Here is a 24,731-nt window from a genome sequence, read left to right on the forward strand (position 1 = left end):
TTGGATTACATTTTTGAAAATAAAAAAATTATGACTGCATGGAATTCCTACCTACAGAACCTTATTATCTGTTATCATGTTTTTGTTACACTTTGGTGTCAACTTTACCTGTCTTAAATTTTTCAGTTCATGCTTATAATGGAAACCGCCTATGTAAACATTCAGGGGGAGAAAGTATTCTGCAGTGCTACGCAGGCTACAGTATGTCAACTCCCTCAGGGCAGATAGTGTTGCAGGCCACCAGCTGTATGGGTTTGATCAATCACGTCATTCAGGGATGCCACACACATAACAGCCCACTGTGCTGTCTGCTTCCAGGGAATTGATGTAGTCTGTATAGTGCCACTAGAATCAGTGCCATGTGAACAAATTTCTCCCCCTTAATGTTGTAATGCTTCAGTATTCTGTCTTCTAGTTCCTCAGTCGGAACTGCAGCAACCAGAACTCTTCACACTGTGATCAGGTCTACTTCTCTAGCGTTTCCTTTCAACTAAATACCAACATAAATCAAATAATTATATAAAAATAACAGAATTATAATTTTAAAATAGGGACTTGATTACATTTGTGCACCCTGGTCTAATTATATTCTGCTGTCTACCTGTGCTTCACCTAAGGACTCGATTTGATCCAGTTGGTCAGCTTTCCTTATGAATCTTCTCAAAACAGGTTGTGCCCATACTAGGTTACACTTACCATATTTACCCATGATACCTTTGGTGATGCTGCACTGGGACCTGTTCTGAGTGCTGGCCCTTTGTCAGTGGAATTCCATATGAAAAAAACTTTCCCTGTCCAAATGTTGGGCTTTTGTCTGCATGAAGTTCCTCATTCTGGCCACCAGGTGACTCTGCAGCAATTCTGCCTCAAAGTCCCCTGGGTAGACATCTTGGTAAAGATGAGTTTTTAGTGTTGGGTCCTCTCATTCTCTTTTGCAATCTGAGAGATTTTTATTTCATCATAGCACTGCCGTATAAACTTATTTCAACTTTAGCTCTCCTGCCTCCCTTCTTACCCTACTCACTGGAATTCTGACTGCCTTAATTATTCCTATACCTACCTGGTTATTAGACCCACAAACTTTCACTGGAGGTAAGATATGGCTTTTGGTAATGTCACTGGTGAATGGCCCAGTCACTCCATAAAATGATGCTTTGCAGCCCAGCAGCAAGTTTGATCTCCACCTGGTAGGCAGCTATATCCTCGCCGCTATATTGTACCTTTTGCTGGTATAGTTCCAACCCGACTGTATTTCAGCAGGAGGAAGCTGTTAATTGTGTTTAATTGTATGCAGGCAGTGGGGGTTAACTAGGGTTTCACCTGTGCTCCTGAATATGCTGACCCTGCGATGGTTGGGTTAGTGAGTGCATGTTTGTAATGTATACCTCTACAAATGAAAGTCTATAGAAATGTGTAAATATTGGTTTTCTCCTCACCGCCTGGCTTTCTGCTGTATTACAGAAACAAACATGCAAAACTTCCTCTTTGAAATGTTGGACAAGATTTTAACTCACTCAAAACCCATTCACTTACCCAGAGTTAAAATCAAGCTCTTTGACTCCTTTTAGCACTAGGTGTACATTTGCAATTGTGCATGACTCTCCAAGTGTCTTCAAGGCAACATTGCCAAAATCTCACCATTTGCCATGTGTTACTGCATCAAGAGAGGTGACTTGATCGACTGGGCTAACTAAAGAGAAGCAGGAAAAGCGGGCATTTGGCTTTGCTCGGATAATGAGGTTCGGAATGGTGCAGGGAGCAATTGATTGCATGCATATTGGTCTGCAGGCACCATATCTTAATGGGTAGATGTAGCAGAACCATGAATGGGCTACTACACTATCAATGTGCAGTTGGTGTGCGACCATGCACAGACCATCATGTTGCTGCGTGCTTGCCATCTTTGTAGCAGCCATGATGCTTTCATCCTGTGGCATTCAGCTGTTCCTGCCAGATCAGCCATCATAATGAACCAGAGACAGGCTGCTTGGTGACAAGAGCTGCCTGCTCTGCAACTGGCTTTTTCCTCACCTCCACCACCTGAACAGGATGTATAACAAGAGCCATATTACCTTTAGGAATGTCATAGAGTGACCATCGCCATTTTAAAGAGTACAGGTGGGCATGCCAGGAGCAGCACTAGGCATATCTAAAAATGACATGTCAACCTGGTGAAGCTACAACATAGGACCTCTTTCATGCCAAGCAGTGAAAGCAGCTTGTGACAGGCAGAGCTAAGTGATCCCACAACCAACGGATCAGATCTAAGCTCTGTGGTTCTGCCATGCATGAATGGTGGTGAACAATTAAGCACCTGACTGGAGGAGGAGGCTCCATAAATATCCCCATCCTCAATGATGGAAGGGAAGGTGGGAGCGGGGGGATGGGGGTGGAGGTGGTGTGGTGGTGCATCACATCAGTGCAAAAGACAAAGCTGAAACATTTGCAACAATCTTCAGCCAGAAGCACCAGGTGGATGATCCAACTCAGCCTCCTCTGGAGGTCCCAAGCATCACAGATACCAGTCTCCAGCCAATTCGATTCACTTCATGTGATATCATAAAATGGCTGAAGGCACTGGATATTGCAAAAGCTATGGTTCCTGACAACATTCCAGCAATAGTACTGAAGACTTGTGCTCCAGAACTAGCTACGCCCCGAGCCAAGCTGTTCCAATACAGCTACAAGACTGGCATCTACCCAGTAATGTGAAAAATTGCCCATATCCTGTCCACAAAAAGCAGGACAAATCCAACCCAGCCAATAGCTGCTCCATTGGTTACTCTCAAACATCAGCAAAGCGATGGAAGGGGTCATCAATAGTGCTATCAAGCGGCGCTTACTCAGGAACAGCCTGCTCACTGATGCTCAGTTAGTGATCTACCAGAGCCACTCAGCTCCTGACCTCATTACAGCCTTAGTTCAAACATGGACAAAAGAAGCTGAACCATAGAGGTGAGGTGAGAGTGACTGCCCTCGACATCAAGGTTGTATTTGACCAAGTGTGGCATCAAGGACCCCTAACAAAACTGGAGTCAATGGGAATCAGGGGAAAACCCTCCACTGGTTGGATTCATACCTAGCACAAAGGAAGATGGTTGTGGTTGTTAGAGGTCAATCATCTCAGCCCCAGGACACCACTGCAGGAGTAGTGTCCGAGGCCCAACCATCTTTATCTGCTTCATCAATGACTTTTCCTCCATCATAAGGTCAGAAGTGGGGATGTTCACAGATGATTTCACAAGGTTCAGCATCATTCGCAACTCCTCAGATACTGACATAGCCCATATCCATATGCAGCCAAGACCAGGACAACATTCAGGCTTGGGCTGATAAGTGGCAAGTAACATTTGGGCCACACAAGTGCCAAAAATGACCATCTCCAACAAGAGAGAATACAACCATCCACCCTTGACATTCAATAACATTACTATCGCTGAATCACCCATTATCAACATCCTTGGGGTTAGCATTGACCAGAAACTAATCTTGACCAGCCAGACAAATGCCATGGCTACAAGAGCAGGTCAGAGACTGGCAATCCTGCAGGAAATAGCTCACCTCCAGACTCCTCAAAGCCTGTCCACCATCTACAAGGCACAAGTCGGGAGTGTGGTAAAATACTTCCTGTTGCCTGGATGAGTGCAGCTCCCACAACCCTCAAGAAGCTCAACACCATCTAGGGCAAGGCAGCCTGCTTGATTGGTACCCCATACACCACCTTCAACATCCACTTCGCCCATCACCAATGCACAGCAGCAGCAGTGTGTACCATCTACAAGATGCACTAAAGCCACCCACCAAGGCTCTTGCAACAGCACCTTCCAAACACGTGACCTCTGCAACTTAGAAAGACAAGGGAAGCAGATAGATGGGAACACCACCTCCTGCAAGCTCCCCTCCAAGCCACACACCATCCTGACTTGGAAATATATTGCTGTTCCTTCACTGTTGCTGGGTCAAAATCCTGGAAATCCCTCCCAAACAGCACTGTGGGTGTACCTACACCACAGGGACTGGCAGCAGTTGAAGGAGGCAGCTCACCACCACCTTCTCAAATGATGGGCAATAACAATGCTGACCCAGCAGGCATGCCTACGTTCCATGAAAGAATTAAAAAAAAGCTAGCCAAGTACATACCTGGGCACTCTTCTGAGCATGCAACCAGTCAGAAGCATGTGCTGCTTGCATCACCTAGACCAGGTGCGAGGCAATCTCTGCACCTGCTAACTCGCCTAAACAAATGTTTAGCCCCTTGTGTGCAACACTACAGGAGATTGACTGGCGATAGATGCATAAAAAATATCTATGGAATTATTCTCAGGGAATCCAGACCAGTGCAGAATTCTGCTTTATTGCCGGAACACTTGGGTATTTTCCTGTTGTTAAATTCAAATGCATTGAAGACGTGAGAATCTATTTCTCTGGATCTCTGAACAACAAGAGAAATTACTACTTGTACAATAGCATTTTTGGAGCCCTGTGTAATTTTGGTTATATCAGATTGTTAATTATAGCTACGATTATTATCACAGTACTTTAAGCTCTATTGTATCAGAGTATATAAAAAAATAACTGTCATCAGTAGAAGATGACAATGCTTATTACTGTTACATAAGTAAGAAATTATTTTGATACAATGTCTCTCCTCATTGTACTCCAAAGAAACCATCAAATCATTGCACCCTATCACTATTTCCATACATTTAAAATTCATATTTATTCATTCTTGCAATTAATGACGCCTGCTGCTATCATCTGTTGACAGTTTTGGATAAATACAGTAATAACAAGTCTGGAAAACTGTGTGATTTTAGTTGGTTAAACTTAAGTAGTACTTCTATGCACACTTGGAACCAATGATCACACTAAGATATACGTGTGTATGGCTGCACAGGAATCGTAAAGGCGCCTTGCATGCCTCTTACAAGCTATAATACAAACAGAAAACACTGGAAAAAGTTAGCAGGTCTGGCAGGATCTGTGGAGAGAGAAAGAGAGTTAATGTTTTGAGTCCAATATTTCTCTTCTTTGGAACTGAAGAGAGGTAGAAATGTGTTGTGTTTTATGTTGTTGAAAAAGGGGGGAGGGGCAGATGGAACAAAATAGAAGATCAGGGATAAATTAGGGGGCAGGAGTGATTAAATGAGAAAGATATTATGGAACACAAGACAAAGAAAGTGGTAATGATTGTATTAAGACTAAAGTGAGTGTTAGTAGCAGAATAAAGGCTCTTTCAATGCTGCCTGAAAGCAAAAACATGCGAACAAGAATATCTTACAAGTTATACCTCTTTAAGATAGCATGGTCATGGTTGTGCAAAGAAATTTAAAGTTCCTCTACATTGAACTAAATAGGTTACATGAGGGACTTGCTTGGAGTCCCAGAGCTTTGTCAACCTGACCCTATGCTTTCTGAGTTTGGGCAAATATGGTGTGTTTTTGTGCGAAAAGTGTGTATATTCAGTTTTGATAATCAGAAACCCTGCAGATGGTTGTATATTTCTTGCTTGCTTGATTTGTAGACTCTTATACTTAGTGGTGAATTTCCGTCTATGTCAGACCCAAGTTGACTTAAAGTTGTCTTTTGCTTTAAGGAGAACAGGTATCCATTCCCATCTTAAAGGAGTTACAGTATATGAGCTTCCTCCACTACTCCCTGTGATAGAATTTTTTAAAAGGCTTGTGTCAGAAATTCCATGGACCAATAAAAGGGGGCAGAAGTGTAGCAGAGCTGGACTTTTAACAAACACTAAACCTAAACATTGCTATAATCCTATCCCAATGCACAAGGATAGTATGCATTCACATTAACAGAGACCGAGCTGAAAGAACATGAGGATTGGGAGCTTAATATTCTCAGCTATAAGATATTCAGGAAAGATAAAGAAGGAAAATGAGGAGGTTGAGGTGACAGTATTGATCAAAGAAACTATTACAATACTGGAGAAGAATAATGCAGTTGAGAGTGTCAAAGAAAGAGTCTATTTGGCGTGAATCAAGGAACAATAATGAAAGGAAAGATCTTTTTTTCCATATTATTATGGAATACTTTAAAGCATACTTATGGTGACTGTACTGTGCATGTACGTTTGTGTGTGTGTGTCTAGTTTAATTAAACTGCAGACAGTTAGACTCCAAGGCTTGAATCATCAAAAGTGGCTTGGTGTAAAACAGGCAATTGAAATGGAGATGGGTAAGCTAGCGTGAAGTCTCAGCGGATACAGTGTGAATAGAATTTGTACTTTTAGATAAATTGAGAAGTTGTTTGATTTTGAAAGGGGCATTATAAGATGGCAAGAAAAATAAGGCAAAGTTATTAAGTTAATTTTTCCCGTAAGTGCTGCCCGTAATGACAACATGAAAGATTTTTATATTTTGGGAAAAGTAACTTCCAAAGAAAGTTTAAAACAATGGGATTTATAGATCTAAAGGGAGAAAATATTTTTGCAGAAAGAGGGAAAGCTGTGAGGGGAGTGCCCGTGTGATATCCTGTAAGGTACTGTGTGAAACAGACTTGTAGGAAAAAGACCCTAGGCACCCTGCAGAAGTTTGCTGTTCCAGTAACAAAGGTTTTGTTAAAAGCGTTTGGAGTTCCATTGTTGAGTGAGAGGGAGAAAGAAGCTGTGAAATACCTCCCTTACAGCAACATTGGGTGCTTGTGGTACTATTGTGATTTTTATTATAGCTTATTATAGATTAAGAATCTATGTGGGGTGTTGCCTGAAAGGGACATGTAGTTGGGAGTTTAATTGAGTAGAAATTTTAACAAAATTATATTATGTTATAAAATTATGTTATAAAGTTAAATGTAATTGTGTGACTGTAATCTCATGTGTTTAAGTTTTCTTTTGTTAAAACGTGTTTTAATTTAATCTTTGAAAGCTCTAAAGATAGTAGGGGACTCATTACTTCTGACTTCAGTGAACAAACCTCCTCATAATAAATATAAATTGCAAAATCATTGTGAAAGCATGGCCAAGTTTCCCTTTGGGATTTGGTCAGCCTGGCAAATACCACCTGCCATATCATAACAGTAGAGGAACTATTACACTACTGGATATGTACCATACACACCAAACAGTGAGAAGGAAACAGAGGAGTACATTTGCAGGCAAATCACGGAAAAGTGCAAAAACTACAGAGAAGTGACAGTGGGGGAGTTCAATTATCCTAATATGGACTGAGATAAGGGGAGATATGGGTAGAATTTTCCCCCCGTTGGGGGGGGGGGGGAGGTTCAAGAGCAGGTGTGTGGAGGCGTGCCTCCGATCGGTGCCTCCAATCGGGGACACGCCGCCATTTTACAAGTGCGGGCCAATTAAGGCCCACGCAGTGTGATGTCCGCAAGGAAACGCTATGTGCTCAGTATTGGTGGGGGGGGGAGGGAGGAGGGATTCCCTGAGCTGAGAGTGTGCTATTTCGTGCATATATGCAAAAGAGCGCACTCATCTCCCTAAGGCTAAATGCTGCCTCAGGGAGATCAGCTACACATTAAAAAATATTGAAAACAGAAAAAAATTCTCTGACATGTCCCCCCATGTGACACTGTCAACATGAGTTGAGACAAGTCCATCACTTTCAGTTTCACTTTTATTAAAAATTTATAAACATACATGAAACCTCATCCCGCCTGTGGATTAGGTTTTATGTTTTTCTATTGCCCGCCAGGGCTCCCGGCCTGCTCGCCAACCTTAAGGTTAGATGGGCAGGTCCCTAATTACATTAATTACTTTGTCAATGGCCTCAATTGGCCATTGACAGATTGGCGGGTGCGCAGCTGATTCGGCTGACCACCCCCACCCACCCCCTACCCCCCGAACCTGAAAATTGAAGTGAGGTGACCAGGAAATCCTGGCCCATATTTCAATGGGAGAGCATTGGTCAACAATTTTCATAACATGATCAGACTTTGAATCATTATGGAATACAACAAGAAACCATCAAGCATGAAAATACTTAACTGAAGGAAGAAAATTAACTTCATTAAATTGAAAAGGGATCCAGTTGAGGTGGGTTGGAGCCAAAACAACCATTGATCAATGGGAAGCCTTCAAAGAAGAGGTGGACATATTCCCATGAGGGGGAAAGGAAGGACATCCAAAGTTAGAGCTAAAATGGAACAGAGAAAGGATGCTTATGACAATTATAAAGTTTATAATATAGTAGAGAACCAAGTCGAATACAGAAAATACAGACAAGGTCTAAGAAAGGGAATACTAGAGGCAAAAAGAGTGTATGAGAATAGATTAGTGATTAAGGTAAAAGGGAACCCAAAAGTCTTTTACAAACATGTGAATAGAAAAATGGTAGTCAAAAGAGGGATGGGACAGATTAGGCACCAAAAAGGAGATATTCTTGTGAAGGCACCTGCCTTCATCTATCTTCAGTAGGGAGAAGGATGCAGCAAATTTAGCAGCAAAGGAGGAGGCAATAGAAATAGGATTAAAATAAATAAAGAGGAGATACTTAAAAGGTTAGCAGACCTCAAATTAGAAAAGCCACCTTGTCCTGATGGGATGTATTTAAGGTTACTGAGGGAAGTAAGAGTGGACATTACAGGGGCTCTGGCCACAATTCTCTTTGAAATCAAAGGTGATGCCAGAGTCCTGGAGGATTGCAAATGTTACACCCCTCTTTAAAAAAAGAGAGGAATATACCTGGCACTCGTCGGCAGACCCTCAAAATCAAGACTACAGGCCGCTCAGCCTAACATTAGAGGTGGGGCAGTTTCAAGAGGGGATAACACAGGAAAAGATTAATTAGCACTTGGAAAAATATGTGTCAATAAATGACAGCCGACACAGATTTATTAAAGGCATATCATGTTTGACTAACCTGATTAAACTCTTTGATGAAGTAATGGAAAGAATTGATGAGGGAAGGACAGTTGATGTTGTGTATAGAGACTTTCAAATAGCATTTGGCAAAATACCACATAATAGATTGTGGCAAAATTAATGTCCATGATTAAAGAGAGAGTGATAACATGGTGAAAAATTGGCAATGGGGCAGATTGGACTGAAGTACAGTGGTCTTCTCCAGGGGTTAGTATTAGAACCACTACTTCTTTTGATATATATTAATGGCCTGGGATTAGGTATGCAGAGTATAATGTCAATGTTTTCAGATGACAAGAAAATCAGAAATTCAGTAATCAATGAGGAGGATGGTATCAGGCATCAGAAGACCATAAACATGCTGAAATGGGTGGACACATATGAAATGAAATTTAATATAGAGTGTGAAGTGATACATTTTGGGAGGAAGAAGGAGGAGAGTTAGTATAATCTAATATTGGACATCAAAGGAGGTGCAAGAACAAAGGGATATGGACATGTATGTACACGAATCCTTGGTTGAAAAGGCTGTTCAAAGAAAAGCATTTGGGAACCTTGGCTTTCTTCATAAAGGAATAGAGTATGAAAGCATGGAAGTTATGCTAAACGGAGTGGTGAAAGCAGGTTCAGTAGTAACATTCAAAGGCAAATTGGATCAATACTTGAAGGGAAGATTTTTACAGGGCTATGGGGAAAGAGCAGGAGAGTGGGATTAATTGGATAGCTCTACCAAAGGGTTGCACAGGTGTGATGGACCCAATGGCCCCTTTCTATGTCTTATTATTCTATGATTTTATGACTGTGATTGACAGTGAGACCTTGCTTCTATGTTGCTTAAGTCCTACTCCTTGGAGCGAGCAGAAATGCCATTAGGTTATCTGATCCTGATCTCTTGTCATCCTGTGGCACTATCCTTGCAAATTGAGGAGGCAAGAAGGCTCGACAGCCTGTTAGCCTTGGTATAAACTCACACTCAGGTGCTGGCTTTGCTGAGCAGCACGCCAGCTCACAGAAGGATGTGAGCCACTTTAGCATAAGGAAATTATTATTGAAAGCAGGAAATTTTTATTCTTTTTTTCTTTCTTAGCTATTTCCATTTGATAGCCAATGCATTATTGTAAAGGGATCAAAGCCAATATATCTTGACTTAGTGGTTATTTTTGTTTGCTGTTCATTGAGATCTTACAACTTTAGTATACCCCAAGTGACAGAAACAATGGTCTACACTTTCTGTATCTTCTCTTGAATCCCCTGTACAAGATAAGTGACAGGAATAGCACAGAGAAATGCCAAAGTCGATGATAATTGACGTTAACCTTGAACACTGTTGTCTGCTATTTTGGGGGCATTGATGATGAACCACAGCACAGATTTTAACCACAAAATTTTTATCCATCAAAGGTTTGTAAGATTAGTCTTCTTGGAAGGGAAATATCTGCTTTTATATACTAATAAATTATTTGTACAAGTGAAAATGAACAAAGCAGATCTGATTTAAATGATATCAGTTAGAAAATTTTCAACTGCTCTTACTGTTCAGAGCTTATCGTCCTAAAGCAAAACAGTGAGCATGTCAGCTTTTTTTGATAATTCCAGTTGTCATCGAGGCTGTGAGCAGCTACATTTCCAGTGATAATCTATGACATAATGAAAATCTCCTCCCTCTCTCTGTGGAGGAGGAGATTGATTACACCCTCCAAAACACAAGAATATGATTGTTAGTTAATATTTTGCTTTTTAGATTGTTTTTGTTTTGACGTTTAAACATTTCTCTGGTTAATGCCAAGAGTAATCAATTGTCAGTGCACCCATTTTTGTGAAGAGATTTAGGAACAATTACTTTTTCAGAATGCAGAGGAATGCAATTGCATTTAAAAAAAAACCTGAATCAGTGAAACAGTAGCTATATTCTTACAATTTTTTCACTGCCATGCATACAAGATATTTTTTGCATAAGACACACTATTGCCCTGTGCATATGTATTTACTGTTGTTGCAAAAACTTTACTTGAACCCAGCACCAGCATCTCTGTCATGGGGAGGCCATGTGCTCTGTCAGACACAACCAACCAAGGGGAAAAAAAGGGTCATTGTGGCTTTACCCCAATTATGTGCACACTTTGATGCCTGCCGCCCTGTTGAATCCATGGTCTTGAGCAATGCAGCATTTAATATTAAATACAATAATTGGATGAAATCACACCATAATATATAAATAAAGATACACAAGCAAGTGATATTTATAAATACAAGTCTCTTATAATTGTTATTGTATTGAAGTTTACTCTCAAGCTAATTCTTCCTTTCTTTCTCTTCATTGTATTTCACTTTTTTAACTTTCTTATTTAGTTGATACTTTTCTTCCCTCACTTTCTATCATAGAATGACACAGCACAGAAGGAGGCCACTCAGCCCATCGTGCCTGTCCTTGGTCTTTGAAAGAGCTATCCAATTAGTCTCACCCCTACTTCTCTTTCCCATAGTCCAGTATTTTTTTCACTAAACTCATTTATCAAATGTAACCAGTTTTGTACACATGCTAATACTGTCCCTTTAATTCTTTAATTTGGCTAACAAATCTGTTATGTGCTACTTTATCAAATGCCTTTGAATGTCATATGCACAACATCAACTGCACTATCCTTATGAACCATCTCCATTACATCATCAACAAAAGCCCTGCCTTAATCAAATCCCTGAAAACTTTAATGCGTTTGCTAAATGCCAATTAACTTTGTCCCAGGTTATTGCCTTCCCCATCACTGACGTTAGGCTGACTGGCTTGCAGTTTCCTAATTTATCTCGTTCTCCTTTTTTAAACAGGTGGGTAGCATTTTCAATCCTCTTGGTCTCCAGCAGATCCAAGGAGGACTGGAAGATTATGGCCAATGCCACTGCAATTTCCACCCTTGCTTCCCTCAGTAGCTTAGGATGAATCAGATCTGGACCAGGTGAAGTTTCTATGACTGTTAAGCCTCTATTCATCACTTTCATCTTACGTTATTCCACGAGTACTGTACTGTTGTCCTGGAATAATGAGATAAGTATGCTTGATGGGAATTTTTTTTCCCACAGATTGACACTCTTCTTCCAAGCCTTAGATGGTTTCTGAATTTGCCTTTCATGCATGCAATGTTAAACTTGACCCTGTCCACCACATTGTGTCACATTTTACACCTCCTTTGCATGCAAGAAGTTTATACTTACCTCACAAAAACCTGCTCATGTCAGTGCATTAATGTGCTCACCAGTCCTTTCACATTCTCCTTGTTAATTGTTTTTTTTTGCCAATTTCAGACTTTTTGTCCCATGAATTGTCACTCCACAACTGTTAGGGGACAAAATCAGCAGAATAATTGCCATAAATTGTTTGCAAAACCCAAGGTAACCTAAAGAAAAATTAAGGAAAACATTGCAGAGATGCACTAGAAATTATTTTTGGATAAACATTTGTATACTTTTGATTCCCTAGCAATCCTGGGAGTCAATGTTATTGTGTGTCCTTCATGTATAAACACAGGGAAAGCATATGCAGAATGTTTTAAATCTAAATACATTTTCAAATGATGGCCTGGATTTTCACAGAGTCGGGTTGACTTGAGAGCCCTTTACAAATGGTAGCCGGGTCCCATTTCTAGGATCTTCGACCCCATTCCCAGGCTGTCTAATTTTCAGGAGTGCCTTTAAAGGGTGTGGACTGGTTCCTGACAAAAGCCCACATCCAGAATTCCTGACCTGGTCAGCTCCATTGTGGAGAAAGGGAAATCCTACTCCTCTGCAATTTTCATGGAGTTGGACTGGGTTTCTTAAGAATCGTGGTTCACAGCCCTTTAGGGGAGTTTTGAACCCTAGTGTGTATGAGGGGACCTTTTAAGAGGTAAGTTCAAAAAGGCCTCCTTCATATCCCCTGTGCCATGTTAGGCCCCCACCAGCCCCTCAGGCACCCCCCTACCCCCTATGCCAAACTCTTGCCTTTTTTACACACCCTATGTCACCTCATGCCCACGTGCCAAGCCCTGCCCTTCTGCACACCCCCTATGTCCCCTTATGCTCCCTATGCAAAACTATGCCCTTCCATGCCCATTGACCCACTGTCAACTTTCTAGTGGGGTGGATAAAATAGCTTTCAAAAAATGTAATTCATTGATAACTTTCTCTTCTGCTTGAAAAAAAAAGTCTGATCCAAGCTGATAAAAATGTGAATCATCCAAGCCCTTTGAAGCTCCAAAAAAAACACAAACCCTTGAAACCACTTGTGCCAACAAGCATTGTGAATTTGATTGTGGAGATTGGATAGCCTGAGCTGTCAATCAAACAATGTTTCCTCTGGGAAGCAGGTGTTCTATTATTCTAAGAGCTTGACTGAGAGCCCAGCAATGAAGATCCCACCTCTGTGGGCATTTTCTCCTGAGGCAAGCAGGCCAAGCTGGGAATTTTCCTGATTCCTCTTACCTGCTCCGAAGATTAAAATCCAGGCTGATATCTCTGCTTTATTTAAGCTGGCATTTTCCCCCTACTGCTCCTCTCCAGTGGCATCTCCATCTCCCTGTTTTCTCCATATTCCTTAATCCCAAAGAACTATCTATCTCCCTTATAATTTTGAAATGTATCTGCAGAACATTCAACGTTCTGGATTTACTTTTAACTAGCTTTGCTGAAATTCTTGCACTGTACTTCCCTATTTTGGTAAAGGATAATTCCCTGTCTATTCTGTCAGTCCCTTTAGTATTTTGAACACATCAATCAGATCATCCTGTAACCTTCTCATCAGGGGAATGTAATGATCCCAAGTTTACTCAGTTCTCATTATACTCAATTCCATGATCATCTCAGATATTATCCTGGTGAATCATCATTGGAAGTTCTCCAAGGACAAATTATTATTCACAAAATGAAGCATGCAAAACTCAACGTAGCATGCCCAACCTTCATAGTTTTAGTGTCCAAATAGTACCTGTAGAATAGGCATTTTGCAAAGGAAAGCTTGTTGCTTATCCACTTTCCCTTTTTGATGCATGAATATCTCTGTCCCTAAATTTCTTGTTAGTCTTTTAATGCATCAGTGTAAATTGCATATAAATGAGTGAGAGAGATCTGGGGACAAACTGTTCCCAAAAATTGCTGGTGCTACCGTTTCCAGAGCTGCTGTTTCGTTTTTAGATTTGACCTTGGGATATAAGCTTTATTTAATGTCAATCACTTGTTATCCTGAGGGATTAAGAATCAACCGTACAATATAACTTTTTGTTACAATGTTATATTGAAGTCACATGTAGGCTAGGTAAGGGTGACAGGTTTGCATGTCTGAGGGACGTTAGTGAACCAGTTGGATTTTTACAATAATTTGGCAGCTTTCAGAGCATCATCTTAATTATGCCAGCCATCAAATTAAATTTATTGAATTCAATTTTGTAATTTGGCATGTTGGGAGCTGAACTCATGATCATTGGATTGCTTATTCAGTACTATAATCACTTAGCTATCATATTCAATTAGCCTGATGTTATCTGACTTGGGAAGGGGGTGCAGACCATTTTGAACGTGAAATGCTTTTATTTTTCGTTTTTGAATGAAATATAATTTTTGCTTCTTTAGTACTTGTTGCGGAATGCTATTAATCCTTTAAATGTATTGATGGAATCCATGTTGAGTGCGGTAAATTCCAACCATAGTGCCGGTGAGTAATATTTGGAGCACTTAATGAGTTTTGGGGGAACAGTCATTGCAGTTATGTGATCAAAACTTTAATTACAGATAGTGCATGGCAATAATGGTTAGAGGTTGAGTGTGCTGCGAGAGGGAGGCTACTGAATGTGGAGGCAGGATGAGCAGATGGCCTGCCTCTGTGTTTTGACACTGTGTTGAATTAAATAAAAAAGGCAAATAAAACAAAAGAAATCCCCCATCCCTCATCCTCCTCACACCCCACACACTCCCTTTGCCAATCAGTGCTACCTCATGCCCCCACTCATCCTCCATGGTTCCTCATAACCCCTATGTCCCCCACATCATCATGGCCCTTTGTAGCCCAATGCCAACTTATTGCCAGTACATGCCAACCATGCCCCATCCACAATGCTTTGCCATTACCCCTTCCATGCCAACTTACCTAGTATTCTTTGACAGTTCCTTGACAGCTTTGCCTGTTCATTGACAGCTTGAAAGGTCTTTCAAAGGTTGGCAGTTCCTCGCCAGTTTGACTGTTCTTTGACAGGTTGACAGTTCTTTGACAGCTCAACAGTTCCTTGGCAGATTAACAGTTTCACTGAGTTTCTACACTTTTTATGCACAATCATGTTTATTTGTAACAATCCCAAAGGGTAAATTAGCCCCTCCTCCCCCCCTCCCCCCAAAAAAGGGTTCCTTACTTCTCCTAAGGGTGCCTTACTTCAGCCAAATGTGTCCTAGGACCAGATCTGAAGGGGTATCTTATCTCTCCAAAGGGGTACCCTGGCTATCCAAACAAATCCACCAAGTTCAGATTTCCTCTTACCTGTTCCAATCTGCACAAGTTGGGTTTCACACTCCTGGCTTACCATTTTTTTTATTCACTCATGGCATGTCGATGTCACTGGCTGGGCCAGTATTTATTGCTCATCCCTAATTGCCCGTGTTCAGAGGGCATTATGAGAGTCAACCACATTGTTGTGGGTCTGGAGTCACATGTAGGCCAGACCAGGTAAGGACAGCAGATTTCCTTCCCTAAAGGACATTAATGAACTAGTTGGATTTTTACGACAATCAGCAAAGGTTTCATGGTCATCATCAGACTTATAATTCCAGATTTTTATTGAATTCAAATTCTACCATCTGCCAAGGTGGGATCTGAGCCCAGGTCCCCAGAGCATTACCCTGGGTCTCTGGATTACCAGTCCAGTGACAATATCACTATGCCACCACCTCCCCTTAACTCCACAAATTCCACTTCAGTGGAGGTAGCTAGTGATTTAAATGGCCAGCTGCCTCCTAAACCACCACGTGAACCCTGTCCTGACTCCAGTCCCGCCTCTGTGAAAATGGGATATGCTGTTTCCAGCCATTTCCAGAACTTTGGCCATGATGGAAAAATCTGGACCTTAGTTTCTTGTAAATAAAAGCTTGTTGTTGTCAGTCTCCAGTTTAATTAGAACAATACCACAACTGTAAGCTATTAAGGGAGTCATGATTTCTCATATCTACAGTGAGAATGAATATTCAGGTACTGGTATCACAGTCTGGAAAATAACACTAACAAAGTTTATGGAATGCTGTTATGACTGAGTGAGGAAGAGTGAGCTTGCTTCCCTTCTAATCAGCCTCCTTGGTTGATCGCAACAAATGTTTTAACATTTATTTTTCTCGTAAATGCCTTTTCCAATCCAAAGGTATTTACATGTTAGTAAGGAGCCAATCAAAACTGGTTTTCTTGACTCAAAGAAAGAGTACGTTTATTAGTTACTAAACCTGAGAAAAAAATAATAAAGACACAATGACGTACAGATATCAGAAATAGGAAAGTTAGACTCCAATAAAAAGTTAAAAGAATATACGATTAAGTCCTTTGCTTATTTTTGAGGTGTAACTAGTTTAACATTGCAGCCATTTGAAGTTAATTGGTTTCCTGTAAAAGTCAGGAGTTGATTGTGGAAGACATTTTTAGCTTCAGAGAGAGAGACAGAGAGAGAGAAAGAGATATCTTTACTGCTCTCTTCTAGCAGTGTTTTTAGATCACTGTTCTGATTCTTTCTCCTTCTCCTTCTGACTCTGCTTGGCAGAACCAGTTTTTTAAACTGCTGTATGTTTATTCCCAGAAAGGAATTAGATTAACATATTTTATAGTCATTGTTGCTGACCAAACAATCCCAAGTCTTAATCTTTTCATCTCTGAAACTTTTAACTCTTTTCAAGATAGAAATCAACAGGTGATGGGGTTATTTCATCCTCCACAGGGGTTTAGAATTTCTGATGTGTACCTGGCTGATTAGTTGTGATAGATTGACAGTTGATTCAAGTTCAGCACTTGCATGTTTAATACCTTCCTTTCGGGAGAGCCCCTGTTTGAAGTGGACCTTGACAACCCCAGGTGTGAAATTCCATGCAACAGGTCTGCAGTGCAATTCATATGGAAACTTCACAGAGAAGTGGTCAATTTACAATATCAGACATCAGGTGACTCATGACAGCCATTTTTTGATAGGTGTCTTTTCATGTATATTTTTAAAAGCCAGTTTTCTTTAAACAGTTCAATATGTCTGTGGTTAGCTGGTGAAGTTGTAGGCAGATTTTAGTCAGTCACAGTTTCCTGTCATCGTGACAATGCTTAGCTAGAAAACTTTGAAATATGTAATACAAAATGTTCCATCATATTATTCAAAATTGAATTTCTCTCCTGTGAACTCAAGTCAGACAATACTACATTTCACATATAAACAAATAATATGCAAATATTGACTGTTGGGAATAGTTTAATCCAAAGCTTGAAATCTGTTGTGAAATTTGTTTTATTATGCTCTTTGTTTTATTAATCTCTTGCCAACTATGACAAACCTTGAGTTTATTTGCTGGCTGTGCCAACACCTGGTAGAAGCCTTGAAGTTGTTCAGAGGGAATATTCATTAAATCAGGACTCTTTCTCTATGCTGTACAAGTATAATGTGGGCCGCTGTCACCTTGTGCATTCCACCTCCAAGATCACTGTCCACCCCACCCTTCAAACCTACCATCCTGCCAGTGGGACTGGCTTCTGGGTTGCTTAACACTGTATCAGCCCACAATGGCAGGCTGCAGCGAAATAACCACCCAGTTTGTACAGGTATCTGGCGGCATTTTGATGAGGCCCCATTTACAAAGTCAATTAGGCTTCCCTCAGTAGGGATCAGTTGGCCAGCCCACATGCTTCACTTGTTGGCTGCCCAACAGATAAAATCAGCTTTGTGGTTCCAAGATTATTTAACTAAGCACAAAGATGTCCTCACTTCGTGTTTACATGTAGATGCTTTATAGCAGGAGTCACCTATAGTTGAAGGGGGAACATCTGATGATCTTGTTTGACCATTGTGACAAAAATGACACATTTAGCATAATTATGGTGATTTTAATCCTGTCGTTGTACATTAGGAGATGAAAACCAGCTGCTGATGTGAAAAAGGCCTAATTTATATTGAGACAAATGTAACAGGTTTTAGTCACTTTCTCTCAGGTAAGTAGCTGAGGGGCCTAGCCATTCACTTCAAATGCAAACATTTTGCCAAACATATATTTTAGTAACACCACTTTTTGAATCCATGGACTGTATTTAAATTACAGAGGTGCAAGAAGGCAGTTCACTACTGACTTCTCTAGGGCAATTAAGGAAGGGCAACAAATGCTGGCCTTGACAAAGACGTTTACATCGGAGGAATGAATAAAAAAAATGGCCTCAGTTATTTGCTGGAAAGTTTTTCTCTTCATGGCTGGTAAAAAGTAGACAGTCCCTGTTAAGTCTTCAGCGAGTTAGACGAAGCAACCTCCCTGGATTAAAAGCAGAAAATCCTGGAAAAACTCAGTGGGCAGAATTTTCTGGCTGATGTGTAGGTGGCGGAGGACAGCAGCGTGCACAGCAGCGGGACCCACGCCCGCCATTAATTAAATACAATTAATTAAATACATTAATTAAATACAAATGCTGGCCTTGACAAAGACGTTTACTTAATTAAGCCTTAATTAAGGCTCTTAACATACCAATTGTTGACGATTTTGAGGGGCCCGTGCGAACTTCAGGTCGGCGTATGAGCCCAACAAGCAGGCAGGTAGGAGATTTTTTATTAAAACTCATGCACTGGTGGGATATGTGGACTCAGAGGGGTTGTTCATGTTTTCGCTGAAGTACTTAATGCAGAAAGTGTTTTAAAGTTGTCTGTTTGATTGTTAGCAGTTCTCATCGATTTCCAAGAGCTTTTTGTGTACTTTGAAACCAGTCTGCAGACAATAATCTTTCTCAGGCCTGCAGCTTTCTGGAGGCCTCCATTTAGCCTGGGGGTATGGGTTCTGACCTCTCCATTGGAGGCAGCTCCCCTGAGGAGGAAGGGAGGGATAGAATAAGGAGGAGGCCGGGACTGGACAATCAGCCTCCAGGGGAGCCACCTTTGGGAGACCAGGCTCAGACACAAGGGGCGCAGGGCAAAGAGGTTGTCCAAGGTGCAAGGGGCCGCAGAAGATGCCATTATCCTGCTGCTAGGGTATACAGGTGGCGAAGCAGCTACCCCAATATGACTGAGGTGCTGTGCCAAAGGAGGCTCCGTCTCTCAAGGGAGACAGTGAACTATATCTGTTAGATGATTGGCCCTGAGATCTCCCCTAACTGTGTGGGTGGACACCCCATGCCAGCGGCTCTGAAGCTCACAGTTGCCCTCCACTTCTATGCCTCTGGCTCCTTCCAGGGCTCGGTAGGTGATCTTTGCGATGTCTCCCAATCAGCTGTCCACACTTGTGTCAAGCAGGTTACAGACGCTCTGTTCAGATGTGCATTGACCTTCATCCACTTCCGCTGCAACCAGGCAAGTCAGGCACAGCGAGCCAGAGGCTTCACAGCCATTGCTGGCTTCCCCAGCGTCCAGGGTGGTATAGGCTGCACACATGTGGCCATCAAGGCGCCAGCAGGTGAACCCGGTGCCTTTGTCAACAGGAAGGGTTACCACTCATGAACGTGCAGATAGTATGTGATCACAGGATGCTGATTCTACAAGTCTGTGCAAGGTACCCAGGCAGCTCCTACGACGCCTGCATCCTCAGACACTCCCAGGTGCCGGGACTCTTCAGTGCTCTGGCTCTGGTGGATGGTTGGCTGCTGGGTGACAAAGGCTATCCCCTGCAAAGGTGGCTCATGACGCCTCTCTGCCACCCAAGGACAGAAGCTGAGCAGCGGTATAAGAGGAGCCTGGGCACCACAAGGGCTGTGGTGGAGAGAGCCACCAGTCTTCTCAAGATGTGCTTCCATTGCCTGGACCGCTCAGGGGGTGCACTCCAGTACCCCCCAGATCGCGTGTCTCTGATAGTGGTAGCATGCTGCGCTCTGCACAATCTTGCGCTGGAAAGGGGGGCTGCAGTTGACAATGAAGACCTTGACACAGTGGATGAGGTTGCACATGATGAGTCCAGCAGTGGCTCAGAGGATGAGGAAGCACAGGGCGATGATGAGGGGCAGCATGCTGACCCGCTATTACACCAAGGAGGCAGGGACATCCAGGACAATTTAATCTAAAGAACCTTAGGCTAGCTTCACACGCATGGATCAGCAGGAACAGCATTGCCTGGCACTTCCACACGTGGCACTTAGGTGCTACATCTTCCACCTCATCAGCTGCAACTAAGGGCTTCATACAGAAACATCAATGTCCACTCAAACACTCATGATATGTCTGTGAAAAAGACAAATGCAGCACAAAGGAAACACCCTCAGTCATGGTCAGAAAAGTGGACTATATTATGTCCAACATATAACAGAAACATCTCCATGGCAAACATAATTATTTGTTGACATTTCGAGTCCTCATGACCCTTCGACAGAACAAGTTCTGTCGAAGGGTCATGAGGATTCGAAATGTCAACTCTTTTCTTCTCCGCTGATGCTGCCAGACCTGCTGAGTTTTTCCAGGTAATTCTGTTTTTGTTTTGGATTTCCAGCATCCGCAGTTTTTTTGTTTTTATAATTATTTGTTCCCTAATCTAAGGCCAACACAAAATCACCAGTGACATACCCATTGAGCGCCTAATGTGCCTTATGCTTACGTTTGCGGGTGCCATGTCTAGGTGCCACCCCATCAGTCGGAGTGGCTTGTGAGACAGCCTGCTGACTCTGCTGTCCTGTTGGCCTCGATTAACTTGGAGGGCGTCCGCTGGCCTGTGGAGCCTGTGATGGCCCCGCCTGGGAGGGAGTGGCCAGTTCCAGAACTGGCACCTCCCCAGTTGTCGCAGCCTCAACGGATGCAACATTGACTGGCAGAGGGGTGGAGGAGGTGCTGCCCTCATCCGGAGCGCCCTGAGAGGAGCTCACAGCAATGACAGGCAGCTGCTGCACCAACGTGAGGTCCCGGTCACCAGAGATGCATGGGCACCAAGCACCGACACTTGGTGCCCACACCATCTCCCACATTGGGAATGACCACCTGTGGCCAGTACCGCTGTGAAGGATTGCAGGTCACAGCACAACCCAATCAGAAGATTCTCCATCTGATTGAACCCCCTCTCCATGAGAGTCGCCAATCTCTCAGTGGAGGAAGCGTGAAGCTCTGCCCTGAGGTTCATGACTTCACATGCACTCTGCCTGGACTCCTCCATTGCAGAAACCAATTGAAGCATACCCTCATGCAACCCTGCCAGATGCAAACGCGATTCTTACCGCTTGTCCTGCAGCTGCTACATTGGTGACAACTCCAGAGGCACGTCATCAGTGCCGGACTCAGCATGTGCCTGGCCCGCTGCAGTCCTCTGGCTTCTAGCGCCATCGGCACTCTCTGTCCCTACCATCTCCTCCAGCCATTGTGAAGTGCCTTCTCCACTGTGACCTGGGACACTAGCCGACGTTAAATTCCCCACTGAGGTGCTTGTGTCTGTGCTGGTGCCTGGTTGGCTGAAATGATGTGCCACAAGTTGCACATGTTGGGCCTCGGGTGTGGAGGGGGGGCTGCGTTGTCTTTGGGCACGGCCATGTGGTGGTGATGCTGAAATTAACAATAAGGACAGTGCATCAGTTAGCGTACAGTCAGTTCAACCTTTCATCCCTTTCCCCCCCACCCCAGCCTCATACGTTGTTGATCCTTCAAGACCCTAAGGAGAAGAAGATTGGTGAGGTAGAAAAGAGTCAAGACGAGCCCCAACCATTAAACGCACGTGCACACAGGCTGGTCAGATGGCCTCAGGGATGCCACATGACATGTTATGTACCATAGGAGTGGGGAGAGTGCTGAGGTACCTGACCTGGATGCATTGTGGCCTGGATAGTTGTGGGGCTGAGGAAACATCGCAAACACTTGCAACATTTGCCGTCGATCACAGGAGATTGTGAGGTCACATTATTGACCTTCATTCCATTAGGAGGGGCATAGACCGGGTGGGCAGAAGGCAACTTTTCCCCTTGGCGCAGGGATGAGTAACGTGGTGGCATTTATTTAAGTTGAGTGACATGAGGTTCACAGCTGAGGTGCTGAGGACCTTTCGGACAGAGTAATGTGGGGCTCACTGGCTGAAAGGGAGCTGGAGATCCCAAACCCCTCAGATGAACTAAGTCTTTGGCTGTCCAGCGGCGATGCCATGGCATGTTAGACCATGGGGATAGCAGTCACAAATGGGATAAGGTGACTTTGGAACGTGCTGGAGACGCGCATCCTCAAGGGGCTGAGGGACCTTTATGTATGACCCACATGTCTGACTGTATCAGTCTGTGAATGAGCAGTGTTGCAGCATTAACGATTGCAGCAACCATCAGTGGTTTGGATGGTGGGCAGACAGAGTGGATGGGACTGTGGATCTCAAGTACCTGGCCACAGCACCTCAGCCTCGCTGCCACCTGCCACCCTGGCCGCCTACCTCCTCCCCAGCTCCATGGCCTGCTCCTCAAAGGTGGGGAGGCACTGGAGTAGGGCGTGCACACCTCTAGTCCTGTGGTGCTTCCGCTGATTATGTTCAGTTTTTGCCTGCAGAACAGAGAAGAGGATGTATTGGGGTTGCTCGCACATGTACTCTGCACGCACACGCCGCACCCCAACCACAGTGACCCATCTGAGGCCTTCAGTGGCTCCTGTACACACTACTGGTGATCAGTTCCCAGAAGATAGTACGGCTGGTCCCAACTCCCTCCCCCAATGGCCACCTTGGACACATTCGGCGTCCATCACTTTGAATAACACACGGGTCTTATCGCCCATGGCAAGGAGGCGCAACTAAGTGCGTTGCTGAGGCCAGCAGATGGCTTTTGGCCACGACACCTTGAAGCTTCCCTTCCACCATCTCATCACCATCAATAAGACATGTGTTGGAGTTCTGAGTATGTGTCTAACTGCCTCCCCTGCAGGTTGCCCCCAGACTACTCAAATGCGACAAATACCAACATATGCTGCTGGGAGAACCTATCTTCTCCTCAACCACTAAGGCTGCTGTTAGCATGGTCACTACATGTTTGCACACCCAGCAAGCACCAAATGCCCAATGCAGTAATGACACTAAGACATTGGGGGGGGTGCTCAAAGGCTAAGACTACCTGCTGGGTCAAATGGCCAAGGCTGACATGGTACTCACCCTTCCAGAGTGCAGCAAATCATTGAATCATTTGTGGCACTGTGTTCCTGTGCGCTGCACATCATCATGGGCGCTTACTGCGTCACCCACCTCCTCCCACGCCTGCCTGGTGATGTGGGGGCCCTCCTCCGGATACAAAATATCCTGGCGGCTGGACACCCCTTGCAGGAGGACAGCAAGGCATGCATCTGAAAAGCGAGGGGCACACTGGTTCCCCCGTTGGCCTATCCTGCAGCCTGCCCCCCTCCTCCTGCTCCTGCTTCTGTTTCTGCTCCTGTCCTCTGAGAGCAGCTTGTCTGTCTCTGTGAGTGGCCATGGTGTACTGCCTCAACGAGGCTGCCTGGCCACTCTCTGTGCAGACTGCTGGTCCCCCATTGGAACCGGCGGTCTGAACACGCCTGCCTCCGCGACTATTGTCCTGTTCTCTACTGGAGCCGCTAACCCGCTGGACCAGCCTTAATTGGCCCGCCCGTGGAAAATAGCGGCGCGGCCTGTTCAGGTGCGGCAATCGGCTGCCTGCCCGCCGCTGAGTCGGTCGGGCCTGCCCGCCCATCAAGGGCAAAATTCTGGCCGGTAGGTCGGGCAGCATCTGTGGAGAGAGAAGCAGGGTTAACGTTTCGAAACCATATGACCCTTCTCATAGCTGTATTTTAACCTCTCGGGATGATGTGAAAGAAGAGCTCTTTAATGAGGTTACAATGTAGTTTAGTAGCAGTCATGACTATTATTTTCTGCTTAGTCGCAGAAATATTTAACTTGTATAACTGCTGCAAAATCAATGCTGTGTCATTGTTACTGTTTTACTGTTCACTTACTCTCTTAGCTTTTACCTAATTTGTTTGAAAATTAAAGCTAAAGTCTAGGTCCAGTGTCATGTTACGCTGCCATAAAATCAGTAACCTTTTGATTGTAAAGTGAATTTGGTCACCCAGAGGATACGGAGACAAGTTCATTCCTTCTTTGAAATTTTCTCTCCCTTTCTGAGGTTACAGGCAGAATCTTCGGCTCAGCGAGTGGGGACGGGGCCCACTCACCGAGGCGTAAAATGATGCAGGGTGACATTGGGCGTGTATCATTTAGATTTTCATTACGGCAGGCGCACAGCCAAGTCAGCCTTCGCATTTTTCATGGAACCCCATCCACGGGCGGAATGAGGTTTCATGAATGATTTTAAATTTTGACAAAAAAATTTATTAAAATTAATGCACTTGTCCCAACCTATGTGACAGTTTTACATGAGGGGACATGTCATGAAATTTTTTTCACCATTTTATTAAACTGCTTAACTTTAAACTTATCTCACTGAGGCACCTCTGTGCACAGCGCTTCCGTGTCCGCATCATGCCGGGCGGGCCTTAATTGGCCCGCCTACGTAAAATGGCAGTGCGGACCCGGTCGGGGGTGCCGATTAGGCTGCGCCTGCTCCTGCACCGCCCGCCCAAGAGGTAGGAAATTCTGCCCTACATGAGGCATGTGACAAAAACAGCAAATAAAGTGAAAAGGGTTCTGTTCTCTGCGTGGGATTCAGGGAGCAATGGCTCACTCAATAGAAGTCTGAGATGTTGAATTCAAAAAATAATAAATCAATATTTAAAAAAATATCTGAGGCTCAGTACCCAACTGTAATGAAAATGCAAAAACC

Source organism: Carcharodon carcharias, chromosome 3 (genome assembly GCF_017639515.1).
Source record: "Carcharodon carcharias isolate sCarCar2 chromosome 3, sCarCar2.pri, whole genome shotgun sequence".
Taxonomy (NCBI): Eukaryota; Metazoa; Chordata; class Chondrichthyes; order Lamniformes; family Lamnidae; genus Carcharodon; species Carcharodon carcharias.